Raw genomic sequence first — 6,963 nt, 5'->3', positions numbered from 1 at the left:
CTGAACATCATCCACAAACAGAGGGTCCTGCTCTCTGCACTGTATTATTGGACACCCATACTATTTTATTGTGCATCTATATTGCTGGATTCATGTTGACCCAAAGCATGCTGCATGTTAAATGCTGTAAACAAGCTTATATTCATTCATTTATTCATTTCTTCATAAATTCACTCAATTACTGTAATTGATTTTTTCTATTTTCTTTCTACAGGCTGATAAGTGGTGGCGGTTTTTTACAGAAAATAAGAAAAAATAAAACCTACATTCAGAAAATCTCCACTGGACATCCGATGAACATCACATCTCTGTATGTTGTACCATCACAACATTTGTGAAACATTTAACAACACAAATGCTGTTTTACGAGATGTGAACTTCTCTTTGAAAACACAATTTCTGCTGTTTGTAACTTGTAGTGGCCTGATTGATGTTGCTGATGTGGTCTTTTGTATTCCTGAATTCTCAGAAGACCAATGTAGGTTTTATTACGACCTGTAGGAATTACACACATTTATTATCCATTCAGTGACAGAATAGTGTATCACTTGCCTGTAAAATGTAACAGCTAGCTAATATACATTAGTTTGCAATAATTATCTATGAGTCTCATCAATGAGCTGTAGTAATAAAATGTATAAATCTATAATCTCACTTTTTTACGTGAAGGAATGTATCATTTTCATAATTGTTGATGAATTGTTCTTACTTCATGAGCTAAATGTTGTTTACCATTTCTGCATTTGTCAGACAGTGAGCTGTTTTGAATGGCCACTTAGTGCCATCAATTCTTGTACGGTATGCCACCAACTCAGGTAATGTTGAATATCCAATCTTAATGTCAACTGATTTTATAACCCTAAATTTTCAGTGCAGTCCCAAGAACGCTAACAGATGTGTCACCTGGCTCTTCCGGCCTCGTTCTCGAAATGAGCCCAAGCAGATTTGATCGGATTAACTGTGCTTATGACAGTTTCCACAAGCATTTCAGCACTCTTCATTTCTTTTCTTATCTGAATTTGTTCTTCGGTAAGATCGAAATGTATGTGTGTTTGGGAACAGGTGTAAAGGCATACACATAAGATCTTTCTATTTGGAGTATGCTTTATTATTCATGTCAAATCATTTCAAGTAGTTACCAAGTAGTTAATCAATACAGTTGGTTTATCAATATTATTTGAATATTAAATAATAGGCTATTGATTTTAACAACATTAACTAACCTATCTAAATAAAATTTAAATTTTTATTAGTTTATGGTTTCAACTTCAGCTGAGATTTAGTTATTTTTAAGAGCAGGCTTGCTAGTTTCAGTTTAGTTTCACCTTTTAAAAACATTAAGTTTACTTTTTATTTTTATTTAAGTTTATGATGATATTTTTCTCATATAGTTTTTGTCTTTGTTTTAGTTTACAATACTAACCTTTTTTGGAATGCACATAATTAACTTCATTTATTGATAAAAACGATTGATGATGATGATGATTGATAATGATATACAATATAAAGACCCATACGTGCACAGACAAACCCTAACGTTTAGCAATGGCATATTTGTTGCTTTCAGATTACTTGGCTAATCGTGCCTTGGGACGAGTATGTATCTTTAGGGACCGTGGAGATACTTTTGTGGAGAGTGATGAAGGGCTGAAGTTTGCACATGAAGCTGAATGAGACCTGGCCTATATGGGATCGCTAGCGTGTTTCCGTATGCAAATCAGCATGAACAGGGACGCATTCAGAACAATTGGCATTCATGCTCTAATACACCTGGGACAAAATCGAAGGTCTGTGCATTGACCAGTAACCTGAGATGGGTGAGCCGGGGGGGTGGGGAGGGGAGCTGGTAATAATGTGTAATAATGCTAGGAAATGTGCTAGGAAAGTTGCCATAATTTAATAAATTATTTATCAAATTAGACTATTATTTAGGCTATTGTTGCATTATTTTTACTTATTCTAAGCATGGATAACTTGACCAAGAATTTCATGGTGTGGGTAGCTTGACAGTGTTATCAGAATCACAGGTCACACTGTACATGATGAACATGGTTACCAAAAAACAAAAACACTACTGTCAAAACTTAAAGTAAAGATTTGAAACTTGCTGCCTTGGCAATTGAACCTTTGGCCAAGAAAAATAGTCAAGAACAGAAAACCTCAGGTCTTCAGGTTGGAGACCAGCACTACAAGCTTATTCTCTAGTGTGACACTGTTGAACAATCCATGCCACATCCTTCTATCCATTTTTAAATAATATTCTGAGGTTTCTGGCTATAAAATCAATTTTTTTTAAAACAGAGATAATGGAAAGAATGATATGCCAGAAAGTGTGAAGACATTCAAATGGGTCCCTGAAAGTATTAAATATTTAAAATAAGTGGCAACAATTGCATAAGGAAAATTTTATGCCTTTGCTGAATAATGTGAAAGAAGATCTTCAAGAATGGAATAACTCCCTATAAATATTAATAAGGAAAATGAATTTATTCAGAACGTATGGCTGCCAAAGTTTTTGTTTGCATTTTTTATTATTCCTTTAACCCAACCAAAACAATTCTTTTTATATTTTCTGGCCTCACAAGGTTTTTATTTATATCATATAAACTAAAGTACTAAAGAGGAATGGTGGATTCATATTGAGAATCCTCAAGTGTATCCTTGTAATTAGCTTTCTTATTTATTGCCTAAGAATAAGCTCTGCAATGTAAACAACTTCATACTGAATACTACAACATGGGAAAAAAGCTGGTGAATATACCAATAAGTATACCTATGGCAATAGAGAATTATGGAATAACCCATGGATTAACATTACAGTTTATGTAATAATCTATTGGAGCATATTGGGTGGCCTGTGATTTGTTTTTGTTAAAGGTAGTGTTATGTGTATTTGAGTCAAAAATAATGAGATGAACACATTTTTAAGAAATTAAATAAAGTATACTTATGTCAGTATGCTATCAGTACCAAGGAGTTATTTTATAGTTCATTTTCGAAACGGTTTTCAGTAAGACTAAAGCAATGTTTAATTTTCCAAAAAAAAAACATTTTAAAAAATTGAAAAACAATTTGTGGTGTGTTCTGAAAACATAGGCATAATTCACTTTGTTAAGTTCAGTTTAGATTTGAGAGATCTCATTGATTCACAAAACTGAAAAGCAAATAATTGTAACATTTTAACATGAAGTTTCAATGGACAGCAAAAACATTTTCTCTCAGTTTGTGTCGTAGAAGCTGTTTCAATACTCAGTCTGGACTTCACCAGCTTGTCTTTCCTGTCCTCTACAGTTTCTATGTAGGCTCTATAGTCCCTGAGATGTGTACTCAAAATGATGAACTGCCCCAGTCAGCTAAATCTAGCAACAGAAATCTGCTACTATCAATCACATAACAGCAAGTCTATGTCAGAAAAAGTTAACTAAGTTTTCCAGATGCATTTTCAGAGATTGAGTGTCTGGAATCAAGATCCTGGAGCAAACCCAATATTGACGTAAGCCAACTTTCGACCTACTGCATGCATCACATTCTCTAGGACAGAGATATGTGTGGGTTTCCTCTACCAGTCATATCTGCATGCTGCACATGCATAAATTCTTGCCAGAAGGAAAATTTATCATGCTCAGGGGTCAGATTCAAATTGATGATTTACACACTATTGCAAAACTAGGATGCTGATATTGCTCATGATTGCCATCAAGGGAGGTTATAAACATGTCACTGGTGGCTGAGTCAGTATTTGTAAATTCGTAACTATGATTTTGAGACATGATGCTCATAAATTGAGATATCAACATCAGAAATGGGAATGTTCAAAGGCAAACGGAACAATATGTTCCAGGCTCACCTCAACTGATTTAGAGTTGCTTGCCTGTTTAGCCTTGCAGCTCAAACTAATGGAGTGGCATCATAGTCTGAGAACATGCAGCTCTGACCACAGCTGCCCTTTACTGACAATGTGTTTCCCTCCTAGTTCCATGCTAATATTATATTAGAGCAGTTCCTTGTGTTCATCGAGTTGAGCTGTCACACTGACACTTCTGGTAAACATGCCCCATCAATCCCTCCTATATAAAAATCACTGGGGTCTCATATTTTAGTTATTCTAGCCATAATTATAGGCAGCCAGGCATGCCCAGCATTTTTGTACAGGACCCTGAGCATGCTGGGATGTTAATTGCTTAATTAACTCAGTAACCACCACTGTATGTAAGCACCTGCTTTCGATGTACTTATGATTCAATACACATGAAAACGAAAGCAAGAGAACTTTGATACATGGACAACGGCAATATCTTTGTGTACCACGTAATGGAACAAAGGTTGAAGAGTGATCTTCGGCAGTGACTAGTGCCCCTCAAAGTGGCATTAAAAGCTATTAAACCACATGCAGCGTTTAAGAGTCAGGTGAATCCTTCAGCTGCTACCATCAAAATGGACTGCCTATGGAAAATGCGGCCAGTGTTATGAAGGTGCTTTGGTATGACAGACGATGGCATCACACACAGTACCAGTCCAAGCAGCATAATGAGAAGCTATGTTCACATAGCAGTTCAATAGCCTTACTGGCCTGTAGTCGGTATCTGGTCCAAACAGAAGCGCTTGTCCTGAAATCTAAATCAGCAGATGTTCTCTGTGGAGGCTGTAATTTACAAAGCTGCTGAGTAAGCAGCATATTCGCCCGGGTTTCTCATGTCAGTCTCATAAATGGAGCCCCAGCTAATAGGATGAGAAATTAACGGCATATTAGCTTGGGCTGTTTCCCTAATAGCTACGAAACACTGATTTATCCATTTATTTTCATTCCATATTTCATCCTCACTATAGCCAGTTGCATAACCCTCAGGGTTGATAGGGTTCAGTTTGTGTGATGTGCATTTTGGCGGAAATTTTCTTGCTTCCATATTCAATGCTTAGAATCCATATCCAGGGCAGAGTGTTGTCACATATACAAACTTTATGTTTACTTGACACTCCCTTGTCCCTGATTTTCATGGATGTTTGAGGATTCCGCTGTCAGAGAATTACTGTCCCCTTCCATACAAGTTCTGACCAATGCAGCAAATATACACTGAACACTCTAGTGTTCACTCTAGTGTTTCTTTTGCACCTCTACATCATGAACCAATGCACTTGTTGTACGTCGCTCTGGATAAGAGCGTCTGCTAAATGCCTATAATGTAATGTAATGTAACAAGGAATAGTATGTGTATTTAACTGTTCAATCTGAATTTCTTCAGAAAATCTCTAGCCGCACAAACGGTTTTACTTGGCCATGTTCTCAGGCTTATTGCAACTGGCCGGCTTCAAAAAAAGTGTCCATATTCACACCCAGAGATCAGCTGACCTGTATGATTATGGTGACTAAATCTTTTGCAAAGTGCTAATAAAAACCATACACTATGTGTTACACCTGACAAACACACACACACACACACACAGTTTCAGCTCAGCTACCCCTGCAGTTTGATAAATGAACCCTCTTGCGGAGAGAAATGGAACCATTTGCGCCATTTAAACAGGATAAGTGTGCTGACAATGTTCTGTTTTTTTTTTTTTTTTTTTTTTTAAACAATTTTTTGAATCTGAGATGGAAGGTGGGCTGTATATCATCTCTTACCTAATATGGCCAAGGACACTTCCTTTCTGCTCCTCAAGGATCAGATTTACTGTGCCCTGGTAGCACAGAGAAAAATCAGCCCTTTGGCTGCAGAGGTATCCCATGATCCATCTGTGCTTACACACACACTACAGGCAGTGTGCTCCCCATGATCCATCTGTGCTTACACACACACTACAGGCTGTGTGCTCCCCATGATCTATCTGTGCTTACACACACACACACACTACAGGCAGTGTGCTCCCCATGATCTATCTGTGCTTACACACACACACACACTACAGGCAGTGTGCTCCCCATAATCTATCTGTGCTTACACACACACACACACACTACAGGCAGTGTGCTCCCCATGATCTATCTGTGCTTACACACACACACACACACACACACACACTACAGGCAGTGTGCTCCCCATGATCTATCTGTGCTTACACACACACACACTACAGGCAGTGTGCTCCTCATGACTCATCTGTGCTTACACACACACACACACTACAGGCAGTGGGCTCCCCATGATCTATCTGTGCTTAAACACACACACACAGACACACACACACACACTACAGGCAGTGTGCTCCCCATGATCTATCTGGGCTTAACCACACACACACACTACAGGCAGTGTGGGGATCTGTATTAGCCCCATACTCACCACTGAAACATGGGCACTCAGTAGACTCCAGTTTTCTTCTTTGATTTTCCTTTTGTTTTCAGATCATAAATGAGGATGGGAGAGTGGATTTGAGGGTGTGAAGTTGGGAGTGAGATGCAGTTGGTTGGGAGTAAGAGGTGAGCTTGTGGAATCAGAAGAGAAAGTGGGAGCGGATGTAGAAGAGTAAGGGGTGTAAATGCATTTGGCAGGGTGAAGTGTTAGTGCGTGGTTTTGGGAGAGCGATTTGGGGGCAGGTGAGGTTAGACAACAGAGCAAGATAGAATTAAACGCATTTCCTCAAAGTTAATCCCACTCTTATCCTATTGCATGTGCAGAAAGCAACTGCCTGATTCACTATACAATATCATCTGTAATATCAAACATAATGCACAGTCTTAATTATACTTAATATATTTTCATGCAAGTTTCGTACCTATACTTCTGCCTCAAGAATCTGCAACAGCCAACAAGCTGATTGAGAAAGATAAATAAACTAAAACGTATTAGCTTTGATCTATAAAGTCCCTTCTGTGGATGACATTTACAGATCAATATAAAAGTCATTCTTTAACTGTATGAAATAGTTAATTAAATGAATGAAACATTTATTGTGTTACTATGGTGCTGTAGTGAGGATCACAATCTTTTTCACTATTCTCCAAAGAAGAAAATGTAGACACCAATG

This window comes from Anguilla anguilla, chromosome 5 (genome assembly GCF_013347855.1).
Source record: "Anguilla anguilla isolate fAngAng1 chromosome 5, fAngAng1.pri, whole genome shotgun sequence".
NCBI classification, from domain to species: domain Eukaryota; kingdom Metazoa; phylum Chordata; class Actinopteri; order Anguilliformes; family Anguillidae; genus Anguilla; species Anguilla anguilla.
Note: the sequence above shows the minus strand (reverse complement) of the source record.